The sequence below is a fragment of the Oncorhynchus mykiss genome, chromosome 27, assembly GCF_013265735.2.
Source record: "Oncorhynchus mykiss isolate Arlee chromosome 27, USDA_OmykA_1.1, whole genome shotgun sequence".
Lineage (NCBI taxonomy): Eukaryota > Metazoa > Chordata > Actinopteri > Salmoniformes > Salmonidae > Oncorhynchus > Oncorhynchus mykiss.
Window position 1 is genome coordinate 43,513,095 of NC_048591.1, and position 15,000 is coordinate 43,528,094.

Genomic DNA, 15,000 nt, shown 5'->3' on the forward strand with positions numbered 1-15,000 from the left:
CGCCTTTCTGTCTGCTTTAAATAGCAAGCCAAGGTCACGTAACAAAATGTCACGCGATCCATTTTCGTGAATGGGGTGGTGTACCTAATAAACTGTCCGTTGAGTGTAGAAGAAAGTGCTAAAATCAGCTTTGAGACAGAAACGAGGAAAAGACAGAAAATAAAAAATGTGTTCAGGGTACCGTTACACCACTTCCGTGTCTTTTGAGAAGTGTAACCTGGTCAAATATATATATATATATATATATAATATGGATTTGTTCTCATTTTGTCTGTCATTGTTGAAGTGTACCTATGATGAAAATTACAGGCCTCTCTCGTCTTTTAAAGTGGGAAAAATTGCACAATTGGTGGCTGACTAAATACATTTTTGCCCCACTGTATGTATATATATATATATATATATATATATATATATATATATATATATATATATATATATATATAAAATCTTTCATTAATTTTGATGAATTTTAACATGTGCTCTTTATGACAGAATGTTTAAAATTAGGTGAAATTAGGTGAAATATATATATATATATATATATATATATATATATTTTAATTTTAAACATTCTGTCATAAAGAGCACATGTTAAAATTCATCAAAATTAATGAAAGATTTTTCCCATCTCAAGAGGTTAAATAAATAGGACTATAATAAGTGCCAAATAAAGTAACAAGGTTGAAAATGTCCTCTTAAATCAACCATAACTCCCCTCAGGACAGAGGGAATGGAAGCTTGTTGTGTGCAACAGGAAGTGGCATTTGAATGCAAGATTCACACATTGTTTTCTATCTCTGGGTAACAGGGTTGATGTGTTATGTTCGACCCGCTCAGTTTTCCTCCACAAAACACCAGAAAATGTCCAAAAAGGAGTAGAACCAGCTCACCTGCTTTTACACTATGATCTGACTATTAGACGTTTAGTTGTTTATAAAAAATATATATATATTTTAAAAGGAATAGTTTCACCATATTAAAACAAGAGTTCAGTTCAAGTAACGGTGTTCACTTAAAACGAGGGACAGATATAAATGAATCACATGAAATAAATCCTCATCTTCAGAAAACACTTAGTAAAATAATAAATAGGATTTACAAAAGTGAAACTTGGAGAAAATATTGGGGTTCAAGTGGGTTCAAAGAAGTGACACGGGGTTTGACGGAGGGACAACCCTTTAGCAAGTCTTTATTCATATAAAATAAAATCTGATTTCATGTGGTCTATATTAAAGGGCACTTAATTTAAGGTTTTTAAATGTGAGTATTGGTGCACAATTTCTACTTAAAATATCAAAAGGATGCAAAACGGACTCATTTCCTGGAATGACCCATCAGTGAAACCAGTTAAAGCACTCATTTCCTGGAATGACCCTCAATCATCCATCCATCCATCCATGACAGGTGACCAGCTGGAGACAAGAGAACATATCACACAGATCCCAAATGGCACCCTATTCCCTACATAGTGCACTACCTTCTTTTTTTTACCAGAACCCATATAAACTGTAGCTCTATAGTTGTTGTGTTTAGAGTTTAGAGTGTGTTTAGAGTGACTGATCCAATGGTGTTTCCTTTTATTTCTGCAGAGCCAAATCTCAGCCTGCCAAATGGCACTCTATCCCCTACATGCCTCGACGCCACCAGGTTCCACTCCTATTACCTGCTCAAATGTAGTGTTTTATATAGGGAATAGGGTGCCATTTGTATTTCAGTAACAACCTCAGGAGAGAAACTGGAGTTCTGCCTCCAAGGTTGTCTCTCTAAGTACATCCCAACATTTACTTTTTTTTAACCTTTATTTAACTAGGCAAGTCAGTTAAGAACAAATTCTTATTTACAATGACGGCCTAGGAACAGTGGGTTAACTGGTCTAGGAACAGTGGGTTAACTGCCTGTTCAGGGGCAGAACGACAGACTTGTACCTTGTCAGCTCGGGGGTTTGAACTTGCAACCTTCCGGTTACCAGTCTAACACTAGGCTAGGCTACCCTGCCACTAGGCTACCCTGCCGCCCCAGGGCACACTTATGGTCAAAAAATAGCACACTTATGGTGAAAAGTAGTGCACTATATAGGGAATAAGTGTGCCATTTGACTCTGAGTCAGACTGGCTGAGATAACATAGTACCCAGCTGCATAATGAGAGGATATTTCTTCGGGGAAGAGGCATGGGAATGTGGTTTGGGCCCTCTGTGTGCAATATGGCAGTAGAGGTGCCATTGGTGCAATGTGCATCCAGGCGATTATAGCAAACAGAGAAATGGAGTATATTAGAGTGATATCATAGGTGTGGTTAAGTCTCTGCCATACAGCGATTCCCAGTAGCAGCTTCCATGCAGTTTCACAGATTCATTGAATGACACAGCTTCCAAGAAAGCAATTGCAACTCTCGAGTCCAGAGTCGGCAAATCTGTACCACTTTGCAAAGGTTGACTGTAGGTAGTGGCCCAATAAGATGCATTTGGGGGCAGAGTGACCTGCTATTGAATGATTGGGCCATCACCCACTCTCCTATCCCCACTATTCTCACGATTCAAACCTCCACTCCCCCATCAGTCACTCTAAACACATTTCGGTGAGAGACTCAAAATGATTAATGATTCACCAAACCTATCAGATCCACTTACTGCTACAGCCCTTGGTGAGAGTGAGTGATGGCTCCCAATCACGAGGCTTGCTGGAGGTCAGAACGGCTCATAATAATGTCTGGAAAGGAGTGAATGGAATGGTATCAAACAGGGAAACCATTTATTCCGTTTCAGCCATTACTACAGTACGAGCACGTCCTCCCCAATTAACGTGCCACCAACCTCCTGTGCTCTCAACACACTGGGCAAAAAAAACCAAACAGTTTATCCAGGATAGTAACGGTGTGACCGTGAACCGTTTGGACTAGCCTCAGCCTGTAACGGTATGACGTGAACCGTTTGGACTAGCCTCAGCCTGTAACGGTGTGACCGTGAACCGTTTGGACTAGCCTCAGCCTGTAACGGTGTGACCGTGAACCGTTTGGACTAGCCTCAGCCTGTAACGGTGTGACAGTGAACCGTTTGGACTAGCCTCAGCCTGTAACGGTGTGACCGTGAACCGTTTGGACTAGCCTCAGCCTGTAACGGTTTGACCGTGAACCGTTTGGACTAGCCTCAGCCTGTAACGGTGTGACCGTGAACCGTTTGGACTAGCCTCAGCCTGTAACGGTGTGACCGTGAACCGTTTGGACTAGCCTCAGCCTGTAACGGTTTGACCGTGAACCGTTTGGACTAGCCTCAGCCTGTAACGGTATGACCGTGAACCGTTTGGACTAGCCTCAGCCTGTAACGGTGTGACCGTGAACCGTTTGGACTAGCCTCAGCCTGTAACGGTTTGACCGTGAACCGTTTGGACTAGCCTCAGCCTGTAACGGTTTGACCGTGAACCGTTTGGACTAGCCTCAGCCTGTAACGGTTTGACCGTGAACCGTTTGGACTAGCCTCAGCCTGTAACGGTTTGACCGTGAACCGTTTGGACTAGCCTCAGCCTGTAACGGTTTGACAGTGAACCGTTTGGACTAGCCTCAGCCTGTAACGGTGTGACAGTGAACCGTTTGGACTAGCCTCAGCCTGTAACGGTGTGACCGTGAACCGTTTGGACTAGCCTCAGCCTGTAACGGTTTGACCGTGAACCGTTTGGACTAGCCTCAGCCTGTAACGGTTTGACCGTGAACCGTTTGGACTAGCCTCAGCCTGTAACGGTTTGACCGTGAACCGTTTGGACTAGCCTCAGCCTGTAACGGTTTGACCGTGAACCGTTTGGACTAGCCTCAGCCTGTAACGGTTTGACCGTGAACCGTTTGGACTAGCCTCAGCCTGTAACGGTGTGACCGTGAACCGTTTGGACTAGCCTCAGCCTGTAACGGTTTGACCGTGAACCGTTTGGACTAGCCTCAGCCTGTAACGGTTTGACCGTGAACCGTTTGGACTAGCCTCAGCCTGTAACGGTTTGACCGTGAACCGTTTGGACTAGCCTCAGCCTGTAACGGTTTGACCGTGAACCGTTTGGACTAGCCTCAGCCTGTAACGGTTTGACCGTGAACCGTTTGGACTAGCCTCAGCCTGTAACGGTTTGACCGTGAACCGTTTGGACTAGCCTCAGCCTGTAACGGTTTGACCGTGAACCGTTTGGACTAGCCTCAGCCTGTAACGGTTTGACCGTGAACCGTTTGGACTAGCCTCAGCCTGTAACGGTTTGACCGTGAACCGTTTGGACTAGCCTCAGCCTGTAACGGTTTGACCGTGAACCGTTTGGACTAGCCTCAGCCTGTAACGGTGTGACCGTGAACCGTTTGGACTAGCCTCAGCCTGTAACGGTTTGACCGTGAACCGTTTGGACTAGCCTCAGCCTGTAACGGTTTGACCGTGAACCGTTTGGACTAGCCTCAGCCTGTAACGGTTTGACCGTGAACCGTTTGGACTAGCCTCAGCCTGTAACGGTTTGACCGTGAACCGTTTGGACTAGCCTCAGCCTGTAACGGTTTGACCGTGAACCGTTTGGACTAGCCTCAGCCTGTAACGGTTTGACCGTGAACCGTTTGGACTAGCCTCAGCCTGTAACGGTTTGACCGTGAACCGTTTGGACTAGCCTCAGCCTGTAACGGTTTGACCGTGAACCGTTTGGACTAGCCTCAGCCTGTAACGGTGTGACAGTGAACCGTTTGGACTAGCCTCAGCCTGTAACGGTGTGACCGTGAACCGCTTGGACTAGCCTCAGCCTGTAACGGTGTGACAGTGAACCGTTTGGACTAGCCTCAGCCTGTAACGGTTTGACCGTGAACCGTTTGGACTAGCCTCAGCCTGTAACGGTGTGACCGTGAACCGTTTGGACTAGCCTCAGCCTGTAACGGTTTGACCGTGAACCGTTTGGACTAGCCTCAGCCTGTAACGGTTTGACCATGGACCTTTAAATCATTGGCCATTACCCCCACCTGTGGAGCTGTTGGTTGTAAGTTGTGAGTTGTCGTAACCAATCCACATCCAACACAACTAAATATAGTGCAGAACTTATCCTGTATTGTCGTGGCTAAAAGACAAGACAGACCAACCCGAACATCGGCCATGCGCAGCAGGTGGCTGTCCTATCGCCTCTGACCACAGCACATCAACTGTCATTTTCTGTTCATATCCTGACCATCCTAAACCCAGCAGCTAAGCACAGCCAAAGTTATTGTCTCTGTCGTGGTTAAAAGCATTGGGTATTGAAGGGAAGAACGTCTCTGTAGTTAAAAGATTGGGTATTGAAGGGAAGAACGTCTCTGTAGTTAAAAGATTGGGTATTGAAGGGAAGAACGTCTCTGTAGTTAAAAGATTGGGTATTGAAGGGAAGAACGTCTCTGTAGTTAAAAGATTGGGTATTGAAGGGAAGAACGTCTCTGTAGTTAAAATATTGGGTATTGAAGGGAAGAACGTCTCTGTAGTTAAAAGATTGGGTATTGAAGGGAAGAACGTCTCTGTAGTTAAAAGATTGGGTATTGAAGGGAAGAACGTCTCTGTAGTTAAAAGATTGGGTATTGAAGGGAAGAACGTCTCTGTAGTTAAAAGATTGGGTATTGAAGGGAAGAACGTCTCTGTAGTTAAAAGATTGGGTATTGAAGGGAAGAACGTCTCTGTAGTTAAAAGATTGGGTATTGAAGGGAAGAACGTCTCTGTAGTTAAAAGATTGGGTATTGAAGGGAAGAACGTCTCTGTAGTTAAAAGATTGGGTATTGAAGGGAAGAACGTCTCTGTAGTTAAAAGATTGGGTATTGAAGGGAAGTAATATTAGTACATCATCAACTGAGAGACACAGACAGACAGATCTTTACTGTTCATATTTGATTATTTATTTCCCCTTCTGTTTATTATTCATTTCACTTGCTTTGGTAATGTAAACATGTGTTTCCCGTGCCAATAAAGCCCTTAAAATGTAATTGAATTGAGATAGAGAAACAAAGACAGAAACAGGAGAGGCAGACACAGATGGAGACAGGGCCAGTGAGTTGTGGCAGTATTAATCGTCAATTGATGCAATTTAACTTCTTAGCTAGCTGCTGATGCTTTCAGTTGCCAGGCAACGCTGAGGTGGCTGACTGCAGGTTTAAAAGAGACAGAGACCTTTAAACCAGGAGCTGCAGCTGGGGCTTTGCTTACTGTCTCACTGACTCAAATGCAGGTTTCTTTCTGTGTTTAAAGGTCTAATGTATTAATGTATACACAGACCCTATAGTACATTTCAGGTGACACAGGTTATACATTACAAACAATTACATTACATTGCATTCTGGGTAGTGTACACCATCAATGCATTGATTTTCAGTAGGAAACAGAAGGAGAATGAATATACAATGTACATCAGACAAACTGGATCCCCAGTAATAATAGTCACGTTTCTAGGCGGTGATCAGGTTATCAGGAGCGATAGGTAATCAATACACATTCCTCACATCTGCCGTTCGATCAGTTCAGACGGGGACAGATTGACCAAGCCAAGGGAACTCCCAATACTGTAGGTCAGGAACTTACCTCACCAAAATAATCCAAGCGTTGTCTCTCCTCGTACCCTGTCTGCATCCCAAATGGCATGTCATTCCCTATGGCACTCTGCCTCTGGGCCCTGGGGAAAAGCACTCTGCCTCTGGGCCCTGGAGAAAAGTACTCTGCCTCTGGGCCCCGGTGAAAAGCACTCTGCCTCTGGGCCCTGGTGAAAAGCACTCTGCCTCTGGGCCCTGGTGAAAAGCACTCTGCCTCTGGGCCCTGGTGAAAAGCACTCTGCCTCTGGGCCCTGGTGAAAAGCACTCTGCCTCTGGGCCCTGGGGAAAAGCACTCTGCTTCTGGGCCCTGGTGAAAAGCACTCTGCCTCTGGGCCCTGGTGAAAAGCACTCTGCCTCTGGGCCCTGGGGAAAAGTAATACACTATACAGTGGAACGGATTCAGACCCCTAGACTTTTCCCACATTTTCTTACGTTACAGCTTATTCTAAAATGGACTAAATGAGAAAAAAATGACCCTCAATCTACACACAACATTCCATAATGACAAAGCATAAACAGTTTTTCAATTTTTTTTTGCTTTAAAAATAAAAAACTGAAATATCACATTTACATAAGTATTCAGAACCTTTACTCTGGACTTTGTTGAAGCACCTTTGGCAGCGATTACAGCCTTGCGTTCATACATTTTTTAACGTAGTTATTACACATTGATTACACTATCACTCGTATTTCCTATGTCGCAACGATTCATCGATAAGTATGCAACGATGCTGGTAAAGTTGTCTTGTGCACCTACAGTGCTGGTCATAAAAAAAGCTAGCTAACGTAAACTAACGTAAACTCGTACATCGCCTTGGTCCGTACAATTGCCCTTATTTTAGCGCCCCCAAAAACGTAATACTTCCAGATCAACTGTAATGTCAATACCATTGTAAAGCACAATTTCTCCCCTTTCCAACAGAATCAATTACATGACCTAAACGCTGCCCGTTTCTGCATAATTCAACAAGGCAATGAGCCCCGTCGGGTCTTTTTAAAAATGGCGGGTGGGGAAGCGAAACTAATGCGTGATAGTGAGAAGGAGAGATGTCGTGTGAGAAAATGGCTTTTTTTCACTCGATCTGTCCAACTTATCACCTTATCGCCCCTAAAATGTAAATAAAACACTATAAAGAGCTTATATATAATGTGTCATTACATACCTATTTGAAGGTCTGTGTCAAATTTGAATCGGGTTTTTAGGGCGGTGCTAAAGTGATCTTAGAAGTAAACAGCGGCTTTGAGAATGACTAGAATGACTTACCCCCGTCACTGTCCATTTCCTGTTTCTAAAGGATGAGAGAAGTGCTACACCTGGTGGAGAGAGATTGTAAGACAGAAATAGTAGCTTTATGCGTGTTGTACGTTACGACATGACACGTCCCGATGTAACGGAGGGTCCGTTATTTCAACTTTTCTCCAATACTATAGAGTCATTACCACGTCAATCAACACTTGAATAGAAATCGATTTTACGAGTTTACGTTAGCTCATGGATGCAAACAATGTTCTTCCCCAAAAAACATAGCAAACTATGGCTAGCTAACTATATAGCTAGGTGTCCTCATCTAAAAAATTTAAAAATAAACAAATTTACAAGACAGTTCTTATTTGATTAATGGTGGTCGGACCCATCTATGTGAAGCTAGCCACAAAAAGGATTTGCCACAACAGTGGACTTTGCGGTTAGTATTCAAAATAAAAGTATGGCATAATCTACTACCTGTAGTAATTTGCACCACTGTCAATGACATACTTTTATTTTGAAGTCAAACCACAAATTCCACTATTGTGCATAATGCTTATTGTGGATAGCTTCACAACTCATAACCCGGTCAGGTCGAGCCTTACTAGCCAGATGAAGCTAGCTGGCTGCTTATAACATTAGCTTTGGGCAACAGGGTTAAGTAGCTGGCTAGCTATTTATTTTCATTAACTGAAGCTCAATTTCAATAGGCGAGCAAAACAAGTGGTAACCGAGCTAATGCTTACTCACAAGGATTCCTAAACGATTACTAAGAGTAATGAAAATGACTGCAGTGCTGGCTAGGTAACATTACCAAGTCAAAGCTAGCTGCCCCAGAAGTTGCGGACGAACAAATGATGCTTTATTACCAATGCGGTATTGTAAACACATTGTTAGTGGCCGGTGTTTGCTTGTTTGCAGACTTCTTTGTACAGCTTTGACTGGTGCTGGCTAGGTAACGTTACCAAGCTAAAGCTAGCTACCCCAGAAGTTGCGGACGAACACAAATTATGCTTTATTACCAACGCGGTATTGTAAACACATTGTTCGTGGCTGGTGTTTGCAGACTTCTTTGTACAGCTTTGACAGTGCTACTGTATCTTTTTTGACACGCAAAGACCCAAACGGCGTTCCATAGTATGTATGTCGTGAAGCTAATAGCAGTGACGCTATTACTGTGTAACTCTGGTAAGGCAACATCTGAAAAATAGCGCACTTGGTAGTGTGTACCGGTCTTCGAACCAGCCGGCGAAAGCCAACATCACCCACGACAGAGAACGGTTGATTGTCAAGGGCAAGAGCAAATTCCATTATCTTGGCTTTAATGGCTTTCGCTGAAATGTTCTTACTCTTTCAAATGACTGCTCGTCTTGTTGACTGCTCGATCCACACAGCAGACATTGTGGGCTAGGTTAGGAATGCTGTGTTGCACATGTAGCTCAAAATTGTACGTGGCGTTTATTATGTCATGTACCTACGTCATATAGGTTCATGTCCGCTTTGACATCGGTTTTGCCCATCGGCGTCAAACTAGACATCGGGCCAATAACGATGTTGGCATTTTTAGCTAACATCGTCCGATTCCGATATGTTCGCTGGTATATCGTGCATCCCTAGTGTGTGCCTTTCCAAATCATGTCCAATCAATTTAAATTACCACAGGTGGATTCCAATCAAGTTGTAGAAACATCTCAAGGATGATCAATGGAAACAGGATCCACCCCAGCTCAATTTGGAGTCTCATAGTAAAGGGTCTGAATACTAATGTATATAAGGAATTTCTGTTTTATATTTTTAATACATTTGCTAAAATTTCGAAAAACCCGTTTTCGCTTTGTCATTATGGGGTACTGTCTGTAGATTGATGAGGGGGGAAAAATATTTAATACATTTTAGAATAAGCTACAAAGTGACCAGTCTGTCTGGCCAACACAATCTGTAGGCTACACAGTGACCAGTCTGTCTGGCCAACACAATCTGTAGGCTACACAGTGACCAGTCTGTCTGGCCAACACAATCTGTAGGCTACACAGTGACCAGTCTGTCTGGCCAACACAATCTGTAGGCTACACAGTGACCAGTCTGTCTGGCCAACACAATCTGTAGGCTACACAGTGACCAGTCTGTCTGGCCAACACAATCTGTAGGCTACACAGTGACCAGTCTGTCTGGCCAACACAATCTGTAGGCTACACAGTGACCAGTCTGTCTGGCCAACACAATCTGTAGGCTACACAGTGACCAGTCTGTCTGGCCAACACAATCTGTAGGCTACACAGTGACCAGTCTGTCTGGCCAACACAATCTGTAGGCTACACAGTGACCAGTCTGTCTGGCCAACACAATCTGTAGGCTACACAGTGACCAGTCTGTCTGGCCAACACAATCTGTAGGCTACACAGTGACCAGTCTGTCTGGCCAACACAATCTGTAGGCTACACAGTGACCAGTCTGTCTGGCCAACACAATCTGTAGGCTACACAGTGACCAGTCTGTCTGGCCAACACAATCTGTAGGCTACACAGTGACCAGTCTGTCTGGCCAACACAATCTGTAGGCTACACAGTGACCAGTCTGTCTGGCCAACACAATCTGTAGGCTACACAGTGACCAGTCTGTCTGGCCAACACAATCTGTAGGCTACACAGTGACCAGTCTGTCTGGCCAACACAATCTGTAGGCTACACAGTGACCAGTCTGTCTGGCCAACACAATCTGTAGGCTACACAGTGACCAGTCTGTCTGGCCAACACAATCTGTAGGCTACACAGTGACCAGTCTGTCTGGCCAACACAATCTGTAGGCTACACAGTGACCAGTCTGTCTGGCCAACACAATCTGTAGGCTACACAGTGACCAGTCTGTCTGGCCAACACAATCTGTAGGCTACACAGTGACCAGTCTGTCTGGCCAACACAATCTGTAGGCTACACAGTGACAAGTCTGTCTGGCCAACACAATCTGTAGGCTACACAGTGACCAGTCTGTCTGGCCAACACAATCTGTAGGCTACACAGTGACCAGTCTGTCTGGCCAACACAATCTGTAGGCTACACAGTGACCAGTCTGTCTGGCCAACACAATCTGTAGGCTACACAGTGACCAGTCTGTCTGGCCAACACAATCTGTAGGCTACACAGTGACCAGTCTGTCTGGCCAACACAATCTGTAGGCTACACAGTGACCAGTCTGTCTGGCCAATACAATCGTTAGGCTACACAGTGACCAGTTTGTCTGGCCAATAAAATCGTTAGGTTACACAGTGACATTTCAGACCAGTCTGTCTGGCCAATACAATCGTTAGGCTACACAGTGACCAGTCTGTCTGGCCAACACAATCTGTAGGCTACACAGTGACCAGTCTGTCTGGCCAACACAATCTGTAGGCTACACAGTGACCAGTTTGTCTGGCCAACACAATCTGTAGGCTACACAGTGACCAGTCTGTCTGGCCAACACAATCGTTAGGCTACACAGTGACCAGCCTGTCTGGCCAACACAATCTGTAGGCTACACAGTGACCAGTCTGTCTGGCCAATACAATCGTTAGGCTACACAGTGACCAGTCTGTCTGGCCAACACAATCTGTAGGCTACACAGTGACCAGTCTGTCTGGCCAATACAATCGTTAGGCTACACAGTGACCAGTTTGTCTGGCCAATAAAATCGTTAGGTTACACAGTGACATTTCAGACCAGTCTGTCTGGCCAATACAATCGTTAGGCTACACAGTGACCAGTCTGTCTGGCCAATACAATCGTTAGGCTACACAGTGACCAGTCTGTCTGGGCAATACAATCGTTTGGCTACACAAAGTGACATTTCAGTGTCTCCCATGTTGGCAAATTGATCTTGACTAGTCTGTCTGGCCAATACAATCGTTAGGCTACACAGAAGGAGAGACTTCCACAAGATTGTCTTCATCGGTGTCAATAAATGAACTCAACAAAACAAACTTCTAGGTAGCGTTTTCTCGAACACAGATCAAGCCTAGTTCTGGAGTAAAAAAAAGCAAGCTCAATGGAGCCTCTCCTTTGACAGTGCCCGGAAAACTCTGTACGTGTAAATCCTATACATAGGCAGTCATATGGCATGCATCACTGCATCACTACAGACATCGGCACACATTCCTCAAACAAGCTTGTCTTTGACGCACAGGAGGGCAGTTTGTTTTATGAAAGCTTTATCATCGACAGGAAACATTAACTATTCATCTATGCCATTTAAAAAATAATAATAATTAAAACACCAGTGAATATAACCCACAGGCAACGTTCAAAGACTAGAGCCCAGAGCACCATGCTGCTGTCACCACGTCCCCGTGTCTGTGTCTGAGTGTGTGTCCCAGTACCCCACAGGTACATCACACAGTCCTTTCGCTGACCGCCTGGTCTGTGTGTTGGGAAGCTTGTTATGACACGCGTCTCGTGCTACAGCCAGACAGTCTTGTGTCCCAGTGGCACACTGCTAGCTGTTTGGTAGACACCCCCAGTGACACACTGCTAGCTGTTTGGTAGACACCCCCAGTGACACACTGCTAGCTGTTTGGTAGACACCCCCAGTGACACACTGCTAGCTGTTTGGTAGACACCCCCAGTGACACACTGCTAGCTGTTTGGTAGACACCCCCCAGTGACACACTGCTAGCTGTTTGGTAGACACCCCCAGTGACACACTGCTAGCTGTTTGGTAGACACCCCCCAGTGACACACTGCTAGCTGTTTGGTAGACACCCCCAGTGACACACTGCTAGCTGTTTGGTAGACACCCCCAGTGGCACGCTGCTAGCTGTTTGGTAGACACCCCCAGTGGCACGCTGCTAGCTGTTTGGTAGACACCCCCAGTGACACACTGCTAGCTGTTTGGTAGACACCCCCAGTGACACACTGCTAGCTGTTTGGTAGACACCCCCAGTGACACACTGCTAGCTGTTTGGTAGACACCCCCAGTGACACACTGCTAACTGTTTGGTAGACACCCCCAGTGACACACTGCTAGCTGTTTGGTAGACATCCCCAGTGACACACTGCTAGCTGTTTGGTAGACACCCCCAGTGACACACTGCTAGCTGTTTGGTAGACACCCCCAGTGACACACTGCTAGCTGTTTGGTAGACACCCCCAGTGACACACTGCTAGCTGTTTGGTAGACACCCCCAGTGACACACTGCTAGCTGTTTGGTAGACACCCCCAGTGACACACTGCTAGCTGTTTGGTAGACACCCCCAGTGGCACACTGCTAGCTGTTTGGTAGACACCCCCAGTGACACACTGCTAGCTGTTTGGTAGACACCCCCAGTGGCACACTGCTAGCTGTTTGGTAGACACCCCCAGTGACACACTGCTAGCTGTTTGGTAGACACCCCCAGTGGCACACTGCTAGCTGTTTGGTAGACACCCCCCAGTGACACACTGCTAGCTGTTTGGTAGACACCCCCAGTGACACACTGCTAGCTGTTTGGTAGACACCCCCAGTGACACACTGCTAGCTGTTTGGTAGACACCCCCAGTGACACACTGCTAGCTGTTTGGTAGACACCCCCAGTGACACACTGCTAGCTGTTTGGTAGACACCCCCAGTGACACACTGCTAGCTGTTTGGTAGACACCCCCAGTGACACACTGCTAGCTGTTTGGTAGACACCCCCAGTGGCACACTGCTAGCTGTTTGGTAGACACCCCCAGTGACACACTGCTAGCTGTTTGGTAGACACCCCCAGTGGCACACTGCTAGCTGTTTGGTAGACACCCCCCAGTGACACACTGCTAGCTGTTTGGTAGACACCCCCAGTGACACACTGCTAGCTGTTTGGTAGACACCCCCAGTGACACACTGCTAGCTGTTTGGTAGACACCCCCAGTGACACACTGCTAGCTGTTTGGTAGACACCCCCCAGTGACACACTGCTAGCTGTTTGGTAGACACCCCCAGTGACACACTGCTAGCTGTTTGGTAGACACCCCCAGTGACACACTGCTAGCTGTTTGGTAGACACCCCCAGTGACACACTGCTAGCTGTTTGGTAGACACCCCCAGTGACACACTGCTAGCTGTTTGGTAGACACCCCCCAGTGACACACTGCTAGCTGTTTGGTAGACACCCCCAGTGACACACTGCTAGCTGTTTGGTAGACACCCCCAGTGACACACTGCTAGCTGTTTGGTAGACACCCCCAGTGACACACTGCTAGCTGTTTGGTAGACACCCCCAGTGACACACTGCTAGCTGTTTGGTAGACACCCCCCAGTGACACACTGCTAGCTGTTTGGTAGACACCCCCAGTGACACACTGCTAGCTGTTTGGTAGACACCCCCAGTGACACACTGCTAGCTGTTTGGTAGACACCCCCAGTGACACACTGCTAGCTGTTTGGTAGACACCCCCCAGTGACACACTGCTAGCTGTTTGGTAGACACCCCCAGTGACACACTGCTAGCTGTTTGGTAGACACCCCCAGTGACACACTGCTAGCTGTTTGGTAGACACCCCCCAGTGACACACTGCTAGCTGTTTGGTAGACACCCCCCAGTGACACACTGCTAGCTGTTTGGTAGACACCCCCAGTGACACACTGCTAGCTGTTTGGTAGACACCCCCCAGTGACACACTGCTAGCTGTTTGGTAGACACCCCCAGTGACACACTGCTAGCTGTTTGGTAGACACCCCCCAGTGACACACTGCTAGCTGTTTGGTAGACATCCCCAGTGACACACTGCTAGCTGTTTGGTAGACACCCCCCAGTGGCACGCTGATAGCTGTTTGGTGGACACGTCTGTATTGTACATATATTTCCAACCAACAACCTCTGACATTCATATTAATAGTTCCAACTGACCATCCAGTTTTTAAACCGAGGGCAAATGAAGCAATGTACACCTATGCTTTTTTTTTGCTCCGTGACTGTGGGGCTGAGTGCCTCAGGCATAGTCTCTTAACACCTGTTGTTATAGCGAAACGACAGTCACTACACAGGTATACGTGCAATTTAATGTGAGGTGTTATCATTTTCTGATAGTCTTTTACGGTATAATTATGAACAAATCAGAAGAAGAAGAAGAAGGAAAAGCGTAGCATGCAAACAGCTGTACAAAAAAAAATAAAGATGGATTTGATTGTAACAACAGTTGTATAACGGTCTGCGTCCTATTCATTTAAAACTGCCGGAGCATCGTCAGTATCCTAATGACTGTCGTAATATCGATATG

At 46.0% G+C, this 15,000-nt stretch overlaps 1 protein-coding gene across 2 annotated transcripts in view; it reads right to left on the reverse strand.

Moving 5' to 3' along the window:
• Positions 1 to 15,000, reverse strand: part of LOC110519585 (small G protein signaling modulator 2) — a 233,537-nt gene that overhangs the window by 217,284 nt on the left and 1,253 nt on the right. The window lies entirely within an intron of this gene.